The 24,141-nt window shown below is 41.2% G+C and overlaps 1 long non-coding RNA gene across 1 annotated transcript; it reads left to right on the top strand.

Moving 5' to 3' along the window:
- The first annotated feature begins 20,281 nt into the window (after nucleotides 1–20,281).
- Nucleotides 20,282–23,310, top strand: LOC138669830 (uncharacterized). Its single transcript, XR_011319241.1, has 2 exons — nucleotides 20,282–20,869; nucleotides 23,191–23,310. It is a non-coding gene; the product is annotated as an uncharacterized lncRNA (long non-coding RNA).
- The last annotated feature ends 831 nt before the right edge of the window (nucleotides 23,311–24,141 follow it).

The raw sequence follows: 24,141 nt of genomic DNA, 5'->3' as shown, positions 1-24,141 counted from the left end.
GGAGGAGGAAGAACCAGGGCACAAGACGCCCGACGCGTGTCGCCAGAGGATCTGGCTTCTTCAGGGGCAGTGAGTGCAGTGAGAGTGCCCGCGTTATAAATACCTTAATGATTACATGAGGCCAGGAGCAGCTGGTGCCTGAAGGAGGGCGCATGGTGCATAATGCCTGTATTGACCGGAGGAGCCGGAAATGACGAAAGACGCCGACACCTGCGCAGTAGAGTAAGACTCTAGGAATGAGAAAACTCCCTAAGTCCGGGCTGCTGGCAAGTGCGCAAGCGCCGATCGGCGCATGCGCACTTGGTACCAGCGCATTAAGCCCGTATGGAGACTCTCGGCCGAGAGATCAGGAACCCATGGGGAGCATATTGAAACAAGAGTAACAAGGAACTAACAGAATAAGCCTATAGATAGAGGGCAGAGGGAGCGCAATGCATGAGCCCAAACAAGGACATATACTGGGGGGAGGTTCATCAGTAAAAGCACAATAGCCAAAATACTGAAAAGAGAAGAAAAGTAACCTATAGCTGCAAAATACTGGAAAATAACAAGAAGGAAAATCGAAAAGGAAAATATATAATGAAGTGTAACAAAAATATATAATAAAATATATAAATATATATATATAATAAATAGCCTTAGTCTCTTGGCAGCCCCGTGATATTATAATCGGCCAAAATAAACTTTGGATGCCATGGATCCCATGACTTCCATAACCCATAACGGTCATTTTGGTGGTTGTTTATCGGTTCTCAAAGATGTCGCACTTTGTGTCCTTGCCTTCATTGCCTAATGCTAAGACTCTGGCTCAGGTATTTGTGCAGGAGGTGGTCAGACTTCACGGGGTCCCGTCTGGCATCGTGTCTGATAGGGGTACTCGGTTTGTGGCAAAATTTTGGAAGGCATTTTGCTTACGGTTGGGGATCAAGTTGTCGCATTCTTCGGCGTTTCATCCTCAGTCAAATGGTCAGACCAAGCGTATGAACCAAAATTCGGAGCAGTATTTACGCTGCTTTGTTTCTGACAACCAGGAGGAGTGGTCGACGTTCCTTCCTTTGGCTGAGTTTGCCATAAATAATCACCGCCGTCTGGGGTGATCGTCTGGGGTGTCCCCGTTCTTTTGTGTTTACGGGCACCATCCTCAATTTTGTACTTTACGTCAGGGGGCTCTGCTGGCGTTCCGGAGGAGGACCAGCTAGGAGCACAACTGTCATCCGTCTGGAGGTCCCTCATAGATGGCGGGGTACTGTCATGTCGGACGCTATTCACACTAGGGCGTCCGACAGACAGCGGTAATTCCATTTATGACCACTATACGCTCAGTGGCACCTGCTAGACTTTATCCAGGTTTCTCGGGGTTAATTTAGTTGGTAATCGGGTTGGAGGTTGGGTTAGGCCCATGGCCTTTAAATAGTCTTGCTGGACTTTGGGCGTCGCTGATTATAGCTTGTGCCTCCTGCCTAGTGATTCCGGTCTGGAGTGGTGGTCTTGGAGAAGTGATATCGTATCTGGTGGTGTATGATCCGTTGTAATATTTCTCAGTCCTATATTTGTATTTGTATGCCCTGTGCACATTATCGTATTTTCCTGTGTGCTTGCGGCGTGGTGCGTTTTTGGTTTTCCCTGTCTGTGCTTTCTGTGGGGGATTGGTGTGTGGTCTCTTCACTGGGTGGCGGGTGGTGGTTTCAGCATAGGGCTGAAACAGGAGTTAGGGCCAGGCCTGGCGGCCCAGACAAGCACACCATCAGTGTAAATTCTGGGAGAGGGACAGACGGGGTTTCCCCTAGTCTGAGGGATAACGCAGGGGCCCGGGTAACCAGCCTTAGTCTCTCTTGGCAGCCCCGTAACACATTTATTGTCAAACTATTGTGTTTTTCTCTTTTTAAATCATAATGACTACCCAAAACATCCAAATGACCCTGATCAAAGTTCACATACCCCATTTCTTAATACCGTGTATTGCCCCTTCTAACATCAATGACAGCTTGAAGTCTTTTGTGGTAGTTGTGAATGAGGTTCTTTATTTTCTCGGATGGTAAAGCTGCCCACTCTTCTTGGCAAAAAGCCTCCTGTTCTTGTAAATTCAATGGCTGTCTAGCATGAACTGCAGGCTTTAGATCTCCCCAGAGTGGGATTGAGGTGAGGAGACTGAGATGGCCACTCCAGAACCTTCACTTTGTTCTGATGTAGCCAGTGACAGGTCACTACCCATGAGCGGAGAAAAAGTTTTGGTGTCATCATTTATATTTTCTGAAAAAAATAAACTTTTGAGCACAACTGTATAATAAGAATATCTTATCTTGTATATATAGAGTCTGCAAAACATCTGACGCCTTGACAGGCAAGATGCGCATTATTATTCACCAGGTTTATCTTTTTTGTTACATATAGGCTGGGGAACAAGAACATTAAGTCAAATGCCTTATATTGTTGTTTTCCTGGCAGTGGAGATAATTTGTGAACCGCTCCTATGCTGCAAAAAGGGGTGGTTTTGCGTCTATATGGTCCGACCTTCAGAAAGAGGTTGTTGAGGCCCAGAGTGACATTCCTTCTACTTGTCCAGTAGGTAAACTGTTTGTACCTGTGAATCTTCATCTGAGAGTTCTTAGTGGAGGCAATAGATAAAACGTGCACTTAGCAGTTGTCGTGGTGCTGGCTGAACTGGATAGCTCCAATATATCAATAAGGCCGGGGTCACACTTGCCTTACTGATATATGTGTGCAGTGTGCGGCTGCATGTATTTCTATGCAGCTGAACGCTCTGGTTCCAAGTACCGGTGGCAGTGCCAGGACTTGATACAAGAGACTCGTGAGAGATTCTCGCATTGAACTCGCAAGTGTGACCCCGGCCTAAGAGAGTAATCAGCTCCACTCATAAGATTTTTGCAAAAACATTGTTTTTATTGGGTATAGTTTTTCACTACAGTGAATAGTGGATGATGGTGAATATTAACCCCTTTCTGACATGTGACTTACTACCCCGTCAAGGTGGGGTGGGCCTGTATGCCCACCGACGGGATAGTACATCATAAGCGATCAGCCGCGCTCACGGGGGGAGCGCGGCCGGGTGTCAGCTGACTATCCCAGCTGACATCCGACACTATGTGCCATGAGCGGTCACGGACCGCCCCCGACACCTTAACCCCTGGCACACTGTGATCAAACATGATTCCAGTGTGCCGGCGGTATAGGGAAGCATTGCGCAAGGAGGGGGCTCCCTGCGTGCTTCCCTGAGACCCCCAGAGCAACGCGATGTGATCGCGTTGCTGCGAGGGTCTCTTACCTCCTCCCTGCAGCAGGCCCGGATCCAAAATGGCCATGGCATCCGGGTCCTGCTCAGAGCAGGCGCCGGGAAGCCAGGAGAAGTGCACGTCAGATCGCTGATCTGACACAGTGCACAGCAAAGTGGGGGGGGCAATGTTATAGTGTAAAAAAAAAATATTCACATGTGTAAAAAAAAAAAAAACATTCTTCCTATAAATACATTTCTTTATCTAAATAAAAAAACAACAAAAGTACACATATTTAGTATCGCCGCGTCCATAACGAGCCCACCTGTAAAACTATATCACTAGTTAACCCCTTCAGGGAACACCGCAAAAAAAAAGAGGCAAAAGACGCTTTATTCTCACATCGCCAAACAAAAAGTGGAATAAAGCGATCAAAAAGACTGATATAAATAACCATGGTACCGCTGAAAACATCATCTTGTCCGAGCTGCCATACAGCATCATACATCATACAGCAAAAAAATAAAAATAAAAAAGTTATAGTCCTCAGAATAAAGCGATGCAAAAATAATTATTTTTTCTATAGTTTTTATCGTATAAAAGCGCCAAAACATAAAAAAACATATAAATGAGGTATCGCTGTAATTGTACTGACCTGAAGAATAAAACTGCTTTATCAATTTTACCAAACGCGGAACGGTATGAACTCCTCCCCCAAAAGAAATTCATGAATAGCTGGTTTTTGGTCATTCTGCCTTACAAAAATCGGAATAAAAAGCGATCAAAAAATGTCACGTGCCCGAAAATGTTACCAATAAAAATGTCAACTCGTCCCGCAAAAAACAAGACCTCACATGACTCTGGACCAAAATATGGAAAAATAATAGCTCTCAAAATGTGGTAACGCAAAAAATATTTTTTGCAATAAAAAGCGTCTTTCAGTGTCTGACGGCTGCCAATCATAAAAATCCGCTAAAAAACCTGCTATAAATAGTAAATCAAACCCCCCTCCATCACCCCCTTAGTTAGGGAAAAATTAAAAAAAATGTATTTATTTCCATTTTCCCATTAGGGTTAGGGCTAGGGTTAAGGCTACAGTTAGGGTTGGGGCTAAAGTTAGGGTTGGGGATACATTTACGGTTGGGAATAGGGTTGGGATTAGGGTTAGGGGTGTGTTAGGGATAGAGGTGTGGTTAGGGTTACTGTTGGGATTAGGGTTAGGGGTGTGTTTGGATTAGTATTTCAGTTATAATTGGGGGGTTTCCCCTGATTAGGTACATCAGGGGCTCTCCAAACGCGACATGGCGTCCGATCTCAATTCCAGCCAATTCTGCGTTGAAAAAGTAAAACAGTGCTCCTTCCCTTCCGAGCTCTCCCGTGTGCCCAAACAGGGGTTTACCCCAACATATGGGGTATCAGCGTACACAGGACAAATTGGACAACAACTTTTGGGGTCCAATTTCTCCTGATACCCTTGGGAAAATACAAACTGGGGGCTAAAAAATAATTTTTGTGGGAAAAATTGTTTTATTTATTTTCACGGCTTGATGTTATAAACTGTAGTGAAACTCTTGTGGGTTCAAAGCTCTCACAACACATCTAGATGAGTTCCCTAGGGGGTCTACTTTCTAAAATTGTGTCACTTGTGGGGGGTTTCTACTGTTTAGGTACATTAGCGGCTCTGCAAACGCAATGTGACGCCTGCAGAGCATTCCATCTAAGTCTGCATTCCAAATGGCGCTCCTTCCCTTCCGAGCCCTCCCATGCGCCAAAACGGTGGTTCCCCCCACATATGGGGTATCAGCGTACTCAGGACAAATTGGACAACAACTTTTGAGGTCCAATTTCTCCTGTTACCCTTGGGAAAATACAAAACTGGGGGAAGAAATAATTTTTGTGGGAAATTTTTTTTTTTTTTTACGGCTCTGCATTATAAACTTCTGTGAAACCCTAGGTGGGTCAAAGTGCTCACCACACATCTAGATAAGTTCCTTAGGGTCTCTACTTTCCAAAATGATGTCACTTATGGGGGGTTTCAATGTTTAGGCACATCAGTGGCTCTACAAACGCAACATGGCGTCCCATCTCAATTTCTGTCAATTTTGCATTGAAAAGTCAAACGGCGCTCCTTCCCTTCCAAGCTCTCCCATGCGCCCAAACAGTGGTTTACCCCCACATATGGGGTATCAACGTACTCAGGGCAAATTGGACAGCAATTTTTGGGGTCCAATTTCTTCTCTTACCCTTGGAAAAATAAAAAATTGGGGTCGAAAAGATTATTTTTGTGAAAAAATATGATTTTTTATTTTTACAGCTCTGCATTATAAACTTCTGTGAATCACTGTTAGGAGTCGAGTTTCCTCTGCTGCACAGGGGGAATCTCGATCCTTCTCCGCTGCGGTCTCCCATTCTTCTCCAGCCGCAGTGGAGTCTGCTCAGCAGGGACGTCGATCCCAGCGTCTCGCTCAGTCTGACTCTGTGCGAAGAGTTACTGCTGCTTTTCCTGCTTCTGCCATTGAAGCCAGTGCTGGGCAGCGGCGAGTGGACGTTTCTGGATCTAAGTCCTGCTTTTCTCTGTTTGAGCATGCCCAGGGCAGGATCTCCCGTTGGAGATCGAGGGTCACATGCTCAGGTATTGCAGCACATCCCATTGGTCCTCCTGGAAGGTCCTGTAAGGGCAAAACGTCGGTAGCAGCTTCCTGTGCTGCAACTATATAAGCTGCGCAGGACCGCACGGCCATGCGCTAGTATTGTCTTGTAAATATGTGTGTGTGTTGTGAGTGAAAGTCGCTCTTTAAATAACCCTCCCTATTGAATGACTTCGCGGAAGGTGTATGTTTGCTATTTAGCGCCCGACTTATCCAACAACACGTAACACACATTACAGCTACCAGTTGCTGTGTCCGCCTGTACGGCGCCGTGCGCTTGCTCTGCGCTTTCCTGACCCAAGCCTGGGTGGTTAGTGGCGTCCGTCAGTGCGGCACCGCACGCACTCTTGTGCCTTTATATTATTATTTAGTTTCCTCTGACACCCCAGTTGCGGTGTCGAGCGCATGGGGTCTTCTGAACTCAAATCCTCAGTCTCGGGTTTGAGATTAGTGACTCCTTGCTTGCGCTCTATGTGCGGTACCGCGGTCCTGTGACGCAACAGGGTCGCTTCCTTCACACAGGGTGAAGTTAACCCATGTGTGTATTCTTATAGTACCGCCATATAGTCCATCTTTACTAGCAGCAGGGTTTTTACCTGCACGGTGGACCTCGGACTGCGAACGCACCTAGTTCCATTTCATCTTGTACTTGGTGCGTTCCGCCAGTCCTTAACAATCACTTAATGGGTCAAAGTGCTCACCGCACATCTAGATAAGTTCCTTAGGGGGTCTACTTTCCAAAATTGTGTCACTTGTGGGGGGTTTCAATGTTTAGGCACATCAGTGGCTCTCCAAACGCAACATGGCGTCCCATCTCAATTTAAGTCAATTTTGCACTGAAAAGTCAAATGGTGCTCCTTCGCTTCCGAGCTCTGTCATGCGCCCAAACAGTGGTTTACCCCCACATATGGGGTATCGGCATACTCAGGACAAATTGTACAAAAACTTTTGATGTCCATTTTCTCCTGTTACCTTTGCTAAAATAAAACAAATTGGAGGTGAAGTAATTTTTTTGTGAAAAAAAGTTAAATGTTCATTTTTATTTAAACATTCCAAAAATTCCTGTGAAACACCAGAAGTGTTAATAAACTTCTTGAATGTGGTTTTGAGCACCTTGAGGGGTGCAATTTTTAGAATGGTGTCACACTTGGTTATTTTCTATCATAGAGACCCTTAAAAATGACTTAAAATGAGATGTGGTCCCTAAAAAAATGGTGTTGTAAAAATGAGAAATTGCTGGTCAACTTTTAACCCTTATAACTCCCTAACACAAAAAAAAGTTGGTTCCAAAATTGTGCTAATGTAAAGTAGACATGTGGGAACTGTTACTTATTAAGTATTTTGTGTGACATATCTCTGTGATTTAATTGCATAAAAATTCAAAGTTGGAAAATTGCAAAGTTTTCAAAATATTCTCCAAATTTCCGTTTTTTTCACAAAGAAACGCAGGTAATATCAAAGAAATTTTACCACTATCATGAAGTACAATATCTCACGAGAAAACAATGTCAGAATCACCAGGACTTGTTGAAGCGTTCCAGAGTTATAACCTCATAAATGGACAGTGGTCAGAATTGTAAAAATTGGCCTGGTCTTTAACGTGCAAACCACCTTTGGGGGTAAAGGGGTTAAGATAGCTTAGATTTATTTAATGTTTCGTCCTGGCCTGCGTCTTTCTCTAGACTTGCTAGAAAATAAATATATACAATATTGTGCTATACAAATATGGACGAAAGGAGGTGTTGATCCAGCTTCCATTATTTTTTTGCCTCCAAATTTTTTATTTGATAGAACGTGCAAAAAATATGTAAAAAAAATCAATAAAAGGACAGCATAGCAGCAAGTCATTTCAAACGCACATGGTGTTTCTTTGTCAAATGAAAATAAATAAAATGATACTGATATTTTTTTGTTGCTGAATTGTTTAGATGTACTTACCCCTGCAATGGTAAGTAGATCTATACAATTCAGCCAAAAACAATTTTTCATACCGGTATAATTTTTTTTTATTTTTTTCATTTCTTCACTTTCATTTCTATTTTTTATTACTATTCACTCCGTAATTAATACATATTTTTATTTTTTCCTCATTATTTTATTCTTTATTTTTTTATCATTTATTTTTTATTTTTTCACTGACCTTTGGAAGAAACAATTACTTCTCTACGCGTTTCGTTTGTTATACTCATCAGGGGAAGGTAAAAGGTAAAACCAAAAAGTGTCTCTCCATTATAACAGCCGGGGAATAGTAATTGTTTCTTTGGGGTTACGGTATGGGTCATAGCTGGTAAATCTCGATTGTGGGGTACTTGTGTGGATGAAAAGGTGCCTTCCCCCCCAGACACGATGCCAGCAACTATGGTCCCAGTATCACCTGATGAATCAGAAATATGAGGTGAGATCGTTCCTTTACTATGTTTTTGGATTAAAATTTATATATGAGCCATATTTCTATGAACTTTTGCTCCCTATATCCAATACTGTTGACCTATGATCTTCGAAATGTGGGTTTCAACTTGAGTCTAGATATTGCATGAAGCAATCTGCTCCTTGGATCTTTGGAGGGATATATATGTGATAATTTTGCCCCTCGGATCCTTCTAGTGACATTAGAATTATCTTGGTTTATTCAGCACATAGCTGAGTGTGATTTTTGTGAGTCTAATTGTTGTTTGTGATTTTGTGTTTATTTGAGCACTTCTTTTACACAATGTATTAAAAGTTATATTTTAAATTATTAGTCGCAACCTCCTTCTCATATTGTCCTTTGGATTGGTGGTTATAGCTTTTGTACTGAACTGAACAGATTAACCCTTGCACTGCTAGCAAGCAAAAAACCTGCACTGTTTAATAAGGTGGTGAAATACTTCTAATCGGTACAGGAGTTTGTGAAACCAGACGCTGCAGTCTTCTGGCCCCTCTTTGTGTCATGACACTTAGAGAGAATTTAAATACAGAGCCTGGTGTGGGTGGAGCTAGCTTTCTCAGCTCTGCTGCATTCTAAATCTAAGAACCCTGTGTCAGAACTGCTGCACCCAGTAAAGTAAGTGATACATCGTTAGATTCAGGGTCTCTTTGCCTACATCAGGCTGCTCTCAGATGAGCTGGCAAAAACCTGATTCCCTTTAAAGGGACTCTGTCACCTGAATTTGGAGGGAACAATCTTCAGCCATAGGGGCAGGGTTTTCGGGTGTTTGATTCACCCTTTCCTTACCCGCTGGCTGCATGCTGGCTGCAATATTGGATTGAAGTTCATTCTCTGCCCTCCATAGTACACGCCTGCGCAAGGCAAGATTGGGGCAGAATGTGGAGGCAGACGGGGCAGAATGTGGAGTCAGATGGGGCAGAATGGAGGCAGATGGGGCAGAATGTGGAGGCAGATGGGGCAGAATGTGGAGGCAGACAGGGCAGAATGTGGAGGCAGACGGGGCAGAATGTGGAGGCAGATGGGGCAGAATGTGGAGGCAGATGGGGCAGAATGTGGAGGCAGATGGGGCAGAATGTGGAGGCAGATGGGGCAGAATGTGGAGGCTGATGGGGCAGAATGTGGAGGCAGATGGGGCAGGATGTGGATTTGGGTGGCAGGGGGCCTTGTTTGAAAGTTCACACCAGGGCCCGTAACTTTGTAGTTACGCCACTGCCTATAACATTACAGACAGACTTGTAGCCCTACACAACAAGATTGTAGATGATGCAATAATTGAATTATAACATGGCAGCAGCAAACACATGTGAATTGGAGGTATCAACCCATATAATTATGATAGCAACATAGCTGCGGTATAACAGAATGACATTATGTCAAAATTGGGTGGAGAGCTCCATATAGTGAGCATAAGTATGGAGGGCCAGTTATCATATAGATGAATAAAGTGCTGTAAGTGCCTAGTTGTACTGATAAAGTCCACACATCATGTCATGGCCAAGATCTGTATCGGGAACCAAACCAGTGAGAAAACTAGCATCTCACATAATCAGACAGACACGCTGTCCTACAGGTCATAGGCTTACAATAACGATAGTTTCACTGAAATCATAGAAACAGCAAATCTTATCTGAATTGGAACTCTCGCATCACATGATAAATGACCACAACATGGCTATAGTATATAAAAAAAATCACAATATGTCGATATGGGTAGAGAGTTCCATATTGACAATGGACAAGGATACGAAGAGCCTTTGTTGATAGAAAAAAAAATACCTAATGGAAAAGGTGAGTACCTGAGGTCACATTGTGAACAAGGGTGTGTACCAGGGACCCACACAGTTGGAGACCTCGAGCACCTCGAGGCACGTTCCACCCTCTGGGCTTTGTCAGGAGGCGTGGCTTGTTAAAAGCTGGGCGTTCTAAATAGCGTAATATAAATTAAGTGAAGGCTGCTGTGTGACTAATCCTCTGTGGTGAGGTGATGCAATCCTGCAAGACTGGGGTTAGAGACGCATCAGCAGAGAGGGGCATAGTCAGCAGCTGTCTAGGTATCAATTGTCCAATCGGGGGAATATTTTGAAAGGTTCCATTACCTCCCCACAACACATCATGAAAGACAATTTTACATATGTTTTGTGGGAACATCATCTTGAAAGTACTGTATTTTTCGCTTTGTAAGACGCTCCGGATTATAAGACGCACCCCAAATGTTGAGGAGAAAAATAGGAAAACATTTTTTTTTTTAATAAATTGGTGGTGCTTCTTATAATCCATGCGTCTTATTGCTTACCGGGGGTGGTAGCTGCGGTGCAGCAGGGTCCCAGCAGTGCAGCGTTGCTGCAGGCTGGGATGAGGGGTGTGCAGGTGCCCTGTGCTGCGGGGGGAGGTTCCTGTGCTGCGGGGGTGTCTCCGGTGCTGCCGGGGGCTCTGCCGACATTTTGTGAAAGGCCAGAGCCCCCTGGCAGTTCGTCCATGCTTTCCTGTGCGGTGGACTTCGGGAAAATGACCGCCGGGAGGCGGCGCATGTGCAGCTGGAGATCTTGGGACCAAGATCTCGAGAGACGAGATCTCAGCGCTGAAATCTCATCTCCCGAGATCTTGGTGCCGAACTGCCGGGGAGCTCAAAATGTCGGCAGAGCCCCCCGCAGCACCGGAGACGCCAGGATCACCCTGGGCAGGGGCGGACAACCTGGGCAGCGGCGGTGGACACCCCGTCATCCCAGCCTGCAACGGTAAAGGTAAGTGGTATATCCACTTTGTAAAACGCACTCCCATTTCCCCCCAAGTTTGGGGGAAATAAAGTGCGTCTTACAAAGCGAAAAAATACAGTAATTTCTGCCTTTACCACGATCTAAGAAGTATAGTTTCTCATTGCGGAGAGTGACATGTTAAGCATGTCGAGGTGAGGAAACTTAAAGCCGCAATGCTCCTCTGTGAAATATGCAAATTGTCTCTTCAGAGAGGAAGAGGACTAGAACGCTAGTGCCACCTATAGGATTGCTACTTCCAATAGGTGGCACTAGAGTTCTAGTCCTCTTCCTCTATGAAGAGACAATTTGCCTTTACCACAAAATTGTGTGACCATTTGCCACTGCAAGAGCACATGCTACATTAGTAATGTAAAAACCCAGCCTGAGATCCCCTGCATGTTATTTTTCTTTGTAAATGAAAAAATACATGACTTTCAAGTGTTTTTCATGTTTAACCCCTTTCTGACATTAGACGTACTATCCCGTCGAGGTGGGGTGGGCCCATATGACCACCGATGGGATAGTACGTCATATGCGATCGACAGCGCTCACCGGGGGAGCGCGGCCGATCGCGGCTGGGTGTCAGCTGCCTATTGCAGCTGACATCCTGTACTATGTGCCAGGAGCGGTCACAGACCGCCCCCGGCACATTAACCCCCGGCACACCGCAATCAAACATGATCGTGGTGTGCCGGCGGTATAGGGAAGCATCGCGCAGGGAGGGGCTCCCTGCGGGCTTCCCTGAGACCCCCGCAGCAACACGATGTGATCACGTTGCTGCGAGGGTCTCTTACCTCCCTCCCTGTAGCAGGCCCGGATCCAAAATGACCGCGGCATCCGGGTCCTGCAGGGAGGGAGGTGGCTTACCAAGTGCCTGCTCAGAGAAGGCGCTTGGCAAGCCTGCACTGCTCTCAGACAGATCGGTGATCTGACAGTGCTGTGCAAACTGTCAGATCATCGATCTGTGATGTCCTCCCCTGGGACAAAGTAAAAAAGTAAAAAAAATTTCCAAGTGTGTAAAAAAAAAAAAAAAAAAAAAAAAAATCCTAAATAATGGAAAAAAAAATATGATTCCCATAAATACATTTCTTTATCTAAATAAAAAAAACAAAAAAAAAAAGTACACATATTTAGTATCGCCGCATCCATAACGACCCGACCGATAAAACTGGCTTACTAGTTAACCCCTTCAGTAAACACCGTAAGAAAAAAAAGAGTCAAAAAACAATGCTTTATTATCATACCGTCGAACAAAAAGTGGAATAACACGCGATCAAAAAGACGGATATAAATAACCCTGGTACCACTGAAAATGTCATCTTGTCGAGCCGCCATGCAGCATCATCAGCAAAAAAATAAAAAATTTATAGTCCTGAGAATAAAGCGATGCAAAAATAATTATTTTTTCAGTTTTACCAAACGTGAAACGGTATAAATGCCTTCCCCAAAAGAAATTCATGAATAGCTGGTTTTTGGTCATTCTGCCTCACAAAAATCGGAATTAAAAGCGATCAAAAAATGTCACGTGCCCAAAAATGGTACCAATAAAAAAAAACAAGACCTCACATGACTCTGTGGACCAAAATATGGTAACGCAAAAAATATTTTTTGCAATAAAAAGCGTCTTTCAGTATGTGACGGCTGCCAATCATAAAAATCTGCTAAATAACCCGCTATAAAAGTAAATCAAACCCCCCCCTTCATCACCGCCTTAGTTAGGGAAAAATTAAAAAAAATTTATTTCCATTTTCCCATTAGGTTTAGGGCTAGGGTTAGGGTTGGGGCTAGGGTTAAGGCTAGGGTTAAGGCTACAGTTAGGGTTGGGGCTAAAGTTAGGGTTAGGGTTGGGGCTAAAGTTACGGTTAGGGTTTAGATTACATTTACAGTTGGGAATAGGGTTGGGATTAGGGTTAGGGGTGTGTCAGGGTTAGAGGTGTGGTTAGGGTTACTGTTGGGATTAGGGTTAGGGGTGTGTTTGAATTAGGGTTTCAGTTATAATTTGGGGGGTTTCCACTGTTTAGGCACATCAGGGGCTATCCAAACGCGACATGGTGTTCGATCTCAATTCCAGCCAATTCTGCGTTGAAAAGTAAAACAGTGCTCATTCCCTTCTGAGCTCTCCCGTGTGCCCAAGCAGGGGTTTACCCCAACATATGGGGTATCAGCGTACTCAGGACAAATAGGACAACAACTTTTGAGGTCCAATTTCTCCTGTTACCCTTGGGAAAATACAAAACTGGGGGCTAAAAAATAATTTTTGTGGAAAAAAAAAAGGATTTTTTATTTTCACGGCTCTGCGTTATAAACTGTAGTGTAACACTTGGGGGCTCAAAGTTCTCACAACACATCTAGATGAGTTCCTTAGGGGGTCTAATTTCCAAAATGGTGTCACCTGTGGGGGGTTTCTACTGTTTAGGTACATTAGGGGCTCTGCAAACGCAATGTGACGCCTACAGACCATTCCATCTAAGTCTGCATTCAAAATGGCGGTCCTTCCCTTCTGAGCCCTCCCATGCGTCCAAACGGTGGTCCCCCCACATATGGGGTATCAGCGAACTCAGGACAAATTGGACCACAACTTTTGGGGTCCAATTTCTCCTGTTACCCTCGGGAAAATACAGAACTGGGGGCTAAAAAATAATATATGTGGGAAAAAATTTTTGTTTTATTTTTACGGCTGTGCATTATAAACTTCTGTGAAGCCCTTGGTGGGTCAAAGCGCTCACCGCACATCTAGATTATTTCCTTAGGGGGTCTACTTTCCAAAATGGTGTCACTTGTTGGGGGTTTCAATGTTTAGGCACATCAGGGGCTCTCCAAACGCAACATGGTGTCCCAACTCGATTCCAGTCAATTTTGCATTGAAAAGTCAAATGGCGCTCCTTCGCTTCCGAGCTCTGTCATGCGCCCAAACAGTGGTTTACCCCCACATATGGGGCATCCGTGTACTCAGGACAAATTGTACAACAACTTTTGGGGTCCATTTTCTCCTGTTACCCTTGGTAAAATAAAACAAATTGGAGCTGAAGTAAATTTTTGGTGAAAAAAAGTTACATGTTCATTTTTATTTAAACATTTCAAAAATTCCTGTGAAGCACCAGAAGGGTTAATAAACTTCTTGATTATGGTTTTGAGCACCTTGAGGGGTGCAGTTGTTAGAATAGTGTCACACTTGGTTATTTTCTATCATATAGACCCCTCAAAATGACTTCAAATTAGATGTGGTCCCTAAAAAAAATGGTGTTGTAAAAATGAGAAATTGCTAGTCAACTTTTAACCCTTATAACTCCCTAACAAAAAAAAATTTTGGTTCCAAAATTGTGCTGATGTAAAGTAGACATGTGGGAACTGTTACTTATTAAGTATTTTGTGTGACATATCTCTGTGATTTAATTGCATAAAAATTCAAAGTTGGAAAATTGCAAAATTTCCCAAATTTTCGCCAAATTTCCGTTTTTTTCACAAATAAATGCAGGTAATATCAAAGAAATTTTACCGCTATCATGAAGTACAATATGTCACGAGAAAACAATGTCAGAATCACTGGGATCCGTTGAAGTGTTCCAGAGTTATTACCTCATAAAAGGACAGTAGTCAGAATTGTAAAAATTGGCCCAGTCATTAACGTGCAAACCACCCTTGGGGGTAAAGGGGTTAAAAAAGCAAGAGGAAGCTACAGAGGCAGGTACAAGCCGTGATACTTTCAAAAAGGGGATGCAACTAGGTACTGACCATTCAGGGTCCCAAACTTTTGGATCGGGCCATTTTCTTTTTTATAATTTTAAAAATTAAAAATATAGATTTTTTTTGCCTTAAAGGGAACCTGTCACCTGAATTTGGCGGGACAGGTTTTGGGTCATATGGGTGGAGTTTTCGGGTGTTTGATTCACCCTTTCCTTACCCGCTGGCTGCATGCTGGCTGCAATATTGGATTGAAGTTCATTCTCTGTCCTCCATAGTACACGCCTGCACAAGGCAAGATTACCCTGCGCAGGCGTGTACCACGGAGGACAGAGAATGAACTTCAATCCAATATTGCAGCCAGCATGCAGCCAGCAGGTAAGGAAAGGGTGAATCAAACACCCGAAAACTCCACCCATATGACCCAAAACCAGTCCCGCCAAATTCAGGTGACAGGTTCCCTTTAAGCACAAAGGATGTGTCATCTTTAACTTTAGGACTTTTTAGAGATAATTTCATCTTCAAGTTTGCTTAACTATTCACAGTGATAGTAGTTTTGATCAGGGGTGCCCAAACTTTTACATGCCACTGTACTTTGCTTGTAGTGTGTATTTAATTTTCACTATAGGCTTAAATGCAAAATCTTGCTGAGGTTAAAATGAAAAACTATTAATGTGGTTCTCCAGCCTTGAAAATCTTTTTTAAAGGGAACCTGTCACCTTAATTTGGCGTGACTAGTTTTGGGTCATATGGGCGGAGTTTTCGGGTGTTTGATTCACCTTTTCCTTACCTGCTGGCTGCATGCTGGCCGCAGTATTGGATTGAAGTTCATTCTCTGTCCTCCGTAGTACACGCCTGCGCAAGGTGAATCAAACACCCGAAAACTCCGCCCATATGACCCAAAACCAGTCCCGCCAAATTCAGGTGACAGGTTCCCTTTAAAAACTTTGTAGACGCCTATGAGATAAGTAAACATTCCCATTACTGATCTCCTTCTGTAATCATATTCCTGTGTGGATCAAACAGGGCGTAGGGAACACCGAGCATTCGAACTATGCTACTCTATTTTAGGTGCCTTTATATCCCATTTCAAGGCTGAACAATCCCAGTATTTCTCTTGTCTCACACAAATGTGGCTCAGTTCAGTTCCGATCGATATGCCACTGTTTTCTGCCATTCAAAATCTCCTGCAGGTCTACGTCTTCATTGCGACAAAATGATGCACCACTTGACGGGGGTGATGTCTTCCTTAGCGATTGGTGGTGCTACTTCAACAACTTATATAAAAGCAGGTTTTGGAGCCGATCTGTGGTAGTCCAATCAAGATGTCTGAGATTGACTGCAGTGGTTTTAGGTCTAGTCATTTTTTTTATATTCATAAGTATTATATAAATATGATCTACGCACCTGTATGTAATGTGTTATTACTGTTTTCTTATGGAGTATGTTGTGCTGTTAAACATTTGTTTAATGCAAGTATGATGTTATGCTAAATAATGAATTAAAACACGTTTTGGAATAAAAATGGACACTGATTACCAGTGGAACAGGAAATGCACTAATTAAAAAATGTCACTTTCAGACACATGATTACTATTTTCAGAAACTTGATTTTTTGTTCAGGTCATAAAACCCCTTTGTTGAGTAGCATATATGGTGCATTGCTTTTTCAACATTTTTTTGTAAAATTGTCTATGGCAGGGAATAAAAGATGTATATTTGATACTACTACAGCAAATAAAGTGTAAGTGTCCAAAGCTGGTCAGTAGTCGTTGTTTTACCTGGTTGTGATGATGGTGGCTTCAGATGCTCTTTGCTGAATATTGCACAAAGTAACAGAGGAACCTAAAGTAAGTAGTACTGTATATGTACAGTAGAAACTAGAAGTTTACATAGACTATATAAAAAGACACACATGCATGTTTTTCTCAATATCCGACATTAAAGCTTTTCCGTTTTAGGTCAATTAGGATTACCATAATTATTAATATTTTCCAAATGCCAGAATAATGAGAGAGCGAGAATGTTTTAAGGCATTTTATTACTTACTTTTTATATAGTGTATGTAAACTTCTAGTTCCAACTGTAGTTAAGAATTGGATCAATGTAGACCAAACCAACATATATTTCTCACAAATCCCCCATAGCTGTGCACACTCAGATTAGGATTTTCAACAAAGGGGAAAAATGGATTGGCCGCTTCTTCTCTCACATGCCTGGGCTTGGCCAAAGGTAGTTTGTCATCCCCAAAATTCTGTTACGTCAGTTTAACACATCTGTAAAACACGAACCATGCTTAGATCGGAAGACCAAGCTCGGGCTCTGTGTCTTCTGACCTGCACTTAATGCTTCTTGTATATCTGTGAGACAGTTATCCCAGGCCGGGCCCAACGATCTGCGTATGGTCCGAGTTTCACAGATGTGTGACACCAGCCTTAGAGCTCTTACTCATCTGCGAGGAAAATGAACGAGTGCAATTCAATAAAAAAAATCATATTACACTGTGACGAATCTTAAGCTATGAGTCCCTGATAACCTGCTTTTTTTTTTCTCCTCTGAAATCGGACTGAGAAAAAAATTGCAGAATGCTGTGATTGTCTTCATATCAATGCAAGCCAATGGGTGTGTGAAAAAAAAAAATCACACGGCACTCTGACCATGCGAGTGTCGTCCGATTTTTACACTCCCATGTCCTTTGAAAAGACAGCTAATTCATCTGCCTCGTACAGTTAAATCACAGCGTGACCTGATAGAATAGATATGTATACATAGAATAGATAAACATAAAAATGTCAGTGACATATACTGTGTAATTAATACTGTGCTTGTGTAGCTTACTGCACATGTATTTCATTATTAAATAAATTATTTTCTGAAATAAATTGCGTGAGATCCCCCAACATTTTATTAACCAGCAGAGGAAAAGCAGACAGCTCAGTACAGATGTTTATAGCCTGGGAAGGGGGTAATAAACATGGAGCTATCCGGGCTATTAATATCAGCTCACAGCTGTATACTTAGCCTTTACTGGTTATTAAAATGGGGACCCCTCCCAAAAATATGTAGGGTACCCCCATATTTAATAACAAGCAAAGGCTAGGCATACAGCTGCGAGCTGATATTAATAGCCTCGAAACCTCCATGTGTATTACCCCCTTCCCAGGCTATAAACATCTGCCACTAGTCATCGGATTTCCTTCTGCTGGTTATAAAAATTATGTGGGAGCCCATGCTATTTTATTCAGAAAAATAATCATTTATTAATTACATTTACAGCAAGCTGCACACACACTACTAATTATGTTAGACATACAGACATCTTCATATCTATTCTATGTGTATATATTTTAACTTCTCACGCTGGGATTTTACTGTACGTGGCATATTAATTGCCGGCTTTTCATCGATCCATCTAATATATATATTGTGTGTGTATATATATATATACGTATATATATATATAGAGAAAAAATTAGAACAGCATCATATTACCAAACTTGTGGTGCAAAGCTTTCCAAACCAATATTCAAATGGTTCCAATAATATAAGAAAAAAAGGAAAACAGCACACAAAAAATAGAAAAAAGTGGGCTTTAATGCCTGGACGGCGTGGCAACGTTTCGGATTTCCAATCCTTTTTCAAGCAGTGAACATACAAATGAAGTGGGTATATATAGATAATACATATGTTCTCTATTAATCATCATTAAAATAATATTTACATTTCTGACAATAGTGCTAATGAGTTTCATATCCAAATAAAGTGCATCAGTGTCAACGTGCATATCTCTCCAAAATACTATTAGGACAATAACCATCATGTACAGTGCACCATATATATCACATAAATATCATAATAAGCAATTAAACCTACACAGATGTCCCAATCTAATACATAATTAAGCAGACAGCACACTTACAGGCAAATCGCCGCTTGTGTACAATTCTCGGCGTCTTCCTGGAGTCACTGCGCATGTCTATGGCATTTCACCCAAGACGCATAGCATTGTGGTCAGCGCCTGCGCACTAGTGCTCCGAGGACCTCGGCGCCATTTTGGAAAAGGGAATAACCTTGATTTCAAAGGAAAACAGGAGAACTCTGCAATTTCATAGCGAATTTCTATATTCAAAACAGCGCTAGCCACATAAGTGTCTTATGAGTATATCAATATAAAAGATCACAATGTAAATTTATTGAGTTAAAGTAAGTGCTATTGGCTGTATATTAGGACGCACCCACAATGTCTTACTAAAAAAGGCTTAATCGTATCATATTTACATAATGGTCCGGACATAAGTCCACAAGGGATCCAAACAATTCACCCTACCTCAAGGGATATTATAAGTCAGGACTCAAATATAAAGAGGTGATAATCCTCCAATGTTCTCATATACCCTTAATTGCTAAGACCATAGTAAACATTTATCGTGATACTATCAACCAATAAACCATAAAGACAGGTGAGTGCCATCCATATATTTATTGAAACTTTTTGCAGAGTATTCATTTTGAAACAGGAAAATTGCAAAGGGACATCATTTTCCATGCAAGATGTATCTTTCCCTTCATAGATTGGGACATCTGAAAAAAATATAAAAAATTAAAAACAATTTTCCCACATACAATGAAAAGAGAAAATTTACCAAATTTTACAGGACTTGATTCGTTTTAAAATCTACATTTAATCCAAATGGTTTTAGTGTATTGAGTTTCACAATCCATTCTAATTCCCTCCTTTTAAGTAGTCGCACGCGATCTCCCCCTCTTCTCTGAGGAGGAATCATGTCAATGATACGAAATCGTAGTTGTTTTTCTGTGTGCGATTTCTCTACAAAGTGCTTGGAAACAGGCAAATCCATACGCCCCTTCCTTATGGTATGTCGGTGTTGATTGATACGAGTTTTAAAATCACAAGTTGTTTCACCGACATACCATAAGGAACAGGGGCACTGCAACAGGTACACAACAAATTCAGAATTGCAAGTCAAGAAATACTGTATTTTAAATTTTTCTTGAGTAATAGGATGAAGAAAACTTGATCCTTTAAGCATCAGGGAACAGTTGACGCATGATAGACATGGGAAACATCCTTTCCTATCTTGACCGGATATAGTTGTTTGGCCGGACTTTCTAAGGGGTCCAATGTCAGATTTGACTATAGTGGAACCAATAGTGCGGTTACGTTTGTAAGAGAATATTGGAGGATTGGAGAATTCTGTCACATGTGGTAAACATTTGGACAACATTCCCCAATGTTTATATATAATTTTTGAAATTTTGTTACTCTCTTCGCAGAAAGACGTCACAAATGGTATACGTTTCAGTTCTTTTTTGGAGTGCTTTTTTTGAAGAAGGTCATCTCTTTTTAATAAATCCACTTTACTTTTTTGTATTTTTAAGAGGTTTTTTGGATAACCTCTATCTGAAAATTTTCTTACACCATCGTTATATGACTTGAAAGTGAAATATGAAAATACTATAAGAAAATTAACTACAGCTCAATTACATCTGGTAACCCTTAGTGAATACTATAGGGTTAAAAAAATCCCTAGAGGTCTTCGCTCTAATATCCGTCCTAATCTTATGCTAAGTGATACGTCTTTTTGCATTAAATTTGGTATGATCTCAAATAAATATGGCTTGGACATAATCCTCCTGAATATTGAGTATCTGCAGCAGGAAACAAAAAAATTGAAGTGTGATATATCATTGGTGGAAACGGAACTCAAAGGTCTGATCGGAGAGGAAGAATGGACTAATTTTAAAGATTCTGTAAATGTCAAAATTGACAAGTTGCGTCTTGAACTAGAGGATGTAAAACGTAGAAAATGGAACCGTGATATGGACGATTACAAAGATGGAAACATTTATAATTGGCAAAGAGATAATGCAGGCAATTGGAGGAAAAAAGGTTACTGGACATTGAAAAATGGACTGAATTGTTTTTATAATGAAAATTTGTTACCTCATGTTGATTTTTCTAGGAATGGACCCTATGAAAGAAAAAATGAAAACAGCAGGAAAAGGGGAGGAAAAAAGCATCGGCGACAACAGAAAAGAGAGAAAAGGGAAAAACAAGTCACCCGTAGAGAAACAGATGACAACAAGGAGCAAAGAACAGACTTAATTGTAAATATCTCAAGTAAGATCCTCACTGAAAATCAGGTATCGGTTTTGAATAAGGGGTTATCCTTTGGACTAAGCACACATGTGGATTGATTCCAACTTAATATGGACTTCCAGCAATTCTTCAGGTCTATCAAACTCAAAGAGTGGTTTTGGAATAAGCCTAATATAGAGAAACCTCTTAGCTGCAATTTAAGCTTACAACAACTAAATTTGAAGAAAACTAGTCACTTTATCCCACCAGATAATTCACCTGTTATTGAAGCCTTCATTTTGGCCGTCAATCATGATATAGAAAAGTTAAAAAAAGAATGTACTAACCAATTTTTGTACCCAAACATGACAGCAGGTGAAATGGAGGCTCTATATGAGTTGGCGCATGATGACGAAATAATCGTCAAAAGTGCAGATAAAGGTGGCGCGGTCGTCATCATGAATAAGAAAGATTATATTGATGAGATTAACAGACAGTTGGCTGACCCGGAGGTGTACGAGAGACTTACCCATGACCCAAAATTTGACATTGCGAGGGACATTAAATCCATTTTGGATGGTGCCCTGAATATGCAAGTTATTGACCAAGATATATTTGATTTTTTGACAGTTAAATTTCCCATCACTCCTGTGATGTACATACTACCTAAGATACATAAGTCTCTCGTGCACCCTCCGGGCAGGCCTATTGTTTCAGGCTGCGATTCCATTCTTTCCCACATTGGGATCTTTTTGGATAAGATCTTAAATCCAATCGCTAATCATACAGAGTCCTTTGTGAGGGATACCACAGATTTCCTTGAAAAGATTGGTGGGATTGAAGTGACGGGTGAAGTCATATTGGCTTCGTTCGACGTAATATCCTTATATACGTCGATTGAAAACAATAAAGGCTTGAAGGCAGTCAGTAGGAAGCTGCAGAACACCCAATATTCTGAGGGCACTAAAATGTTTGTTTTACAACTGCTTGAATTAATATTGACCAAGAACTACTTTTTGTTTGGAGATGTTTATTATTTTCAATTGCGAGGAGTTGCCATGGGCGCTAATATGGCGCCAGCTTATGCTAATATTGTCATGAGCACCCTCGAGGAAGATTTCGTCTATGTGTCTCCCCACTTCAGTTATGTTGTTGCGTGGTGGAGATACATAGACGATATCTTTCTGATTTGGACTGGCCCGGAGGATACACTGATTGAGTTCCATCAATACTTAAATACGGTTGATGATACAATCAAGTTCACCTTGGTACATTCAAATACAGATATTCAATTTTTGGATGTGAATGTGAAAATTGACAATAATAGATTGACCACTCAACTGTATTCTAAGATGACTGACAAAAATGACCTACTTCTCTTTAATAGTCAACATCCGAAAAAAACAAAAGAGTCGATCCCCTTGAGTCAACTAATTAGGGTTAAAAGAATTGAGAGTGGGGAGGAGTCTTTAAAAGAATCTATGGAAAATACCCTAAGAAAATTTTCAGATAGAGGTTATCCAAAAAACCTCTTAAAAATACAAAAAAGTAAAGTGGATTTATTAAAAAGAGATGACCTTCTTCAAAAAAAGCACTCCAAAAAAGAACTGAAACGTATACCATTTGTGACGTCTTTCTGCGAAGAGAGTAACAAAATTTCAAAAATTATATATAAACATTGGGGAATGTTGTCCAAATGTTTACCACATGTGACAGAATTCTCCAATCCTCCAATATTCTCTTACAAACGTAACCGCACTATTGGTTCCACTATAGTCAAATCTGACATTGGACCCCTTAGAAAGTCCGGCCAAACAACTATATCCGGTCAAGATAGGAAAGGATGTTTCCCATGTCTATCATGCGTCAACTGTTCCCTGATGCTTAAAGGATCAAGTTTTCTTCATCCTATTACTCAAGAAAAATTTAAAATACAGTATTTCTTGACTTGCAATTCTGAATTTGTTGTGTACCTGTTGCAGTGCCCCTGTTCCTTATGGTATGTCGGTGAAACAACTTGTGATTTTAAAACTCGTATCAATCAACACCGACATACCATAAGGAAGGGGCGTATGGATTTGCCTGTTTCCAAGCACTTTGTAGAGAAATCGCACACAGAAAAACAACTACGATTTCGTATCATTGACATGATTCCTCCTCAGAGAAGAGGGGGAGATCGCGTGCGACTACTTAAAAGGAGGGAATTAGAATGGATTGTGAAACTCAATACACTAAAACCATTTGGATTAAATGTAGATTTTAAAACGAATCAAGTCCTGTAAAATTTGGTAAATTTTCTCTTTTCATTGTATGTGGGAAAATTGTTTTTAATTTTTTATATTTTTTTCAGATGTCCCAATCTATGAAGGGAAAGATACATCTTGCATGGAAAATGATGTCCCTTTGCAATTTTCCTGTTTCAAAATGAATACTCTGCAAAAAGTTTCAATAAATATATGGATGGCACTCACCTGTCTTTATGGTTTATTGGTTGATAGTATCACGATAAATGTTTACTATGGTCTTAGCAATTAAGGGTATATGAGAACATTGGAGGATTATCACCTCTTTATATTTGAGTCCTGACTTATAATATCCCTTGAGGTAGGGTGAATTGTTTGGATCCCTTGTGGACTTATGTCCGGACCATTATGTAAATATGATACGATTAAGCCTTTTTTAGTAAGACATTGTGGGTGCGTCCTAATATACAGCCAATAGCACTTACTTTAACTCAATAAATTTACATTGTGATCTTTTATATTGATATACTCATAAGACACTTATGTGGCTAGCGCTGTTTTGAATATAGAAATTCGCTATGAAATTGCAGAGTTCTCCTGTTTTCCTTTGAAATCAAGGTTATTCCCTTTTCCAAAATGGCGCCGAGGTCCTCGGAGCACTAGTGCGCAGGCGCTGACCACAATGCTATGCGTCTTGGGTGAAATGCCATAGACATGCGCAGTGACTCCAGGAAGACGCCGAGAATTGTACACAAGCGGCGATTTGCCTGTAAGTGTGCTGTCTGCTTAATTATGTATTAGATTGGGACATCTGTGTAGGTTTAATTGCTTATTATGATATTTATGTGATATATATGGTGCACTGTACATGATGGTTATTGTCCTAATAGTATTTTGGAGAGATATGCACGTTGACACTGATGCACTTTATTTGGATATGAAACTCATTAGCACTATTGTCAGAAATGTAAATATTATTTTAATGATGATTAATAGAGAACATATGTATTATCTATATATACCCACTTCATTTGTATGTTCACTGCTTGAAAAAGGAT

This window comes from Ranitomeya imitator, chromosome 3, assembly GCF_032444005.1.
Source record: "Ranitomeya imitator isolate aRanImi1 chromosome 3, aRanImi1.pri, whole genome shotgun sequence".
Classification (NCBI taxonomy): domain Eukaryota; kingdom Metazoa; phylum Chordata; class Amphibia; order Anura; family Dendrobatidae; genus Ranitomeya; species Ranitomeya imitator.
This window is presented reverse-complemented; position numbering and strand designations above follow the sequence as displayed.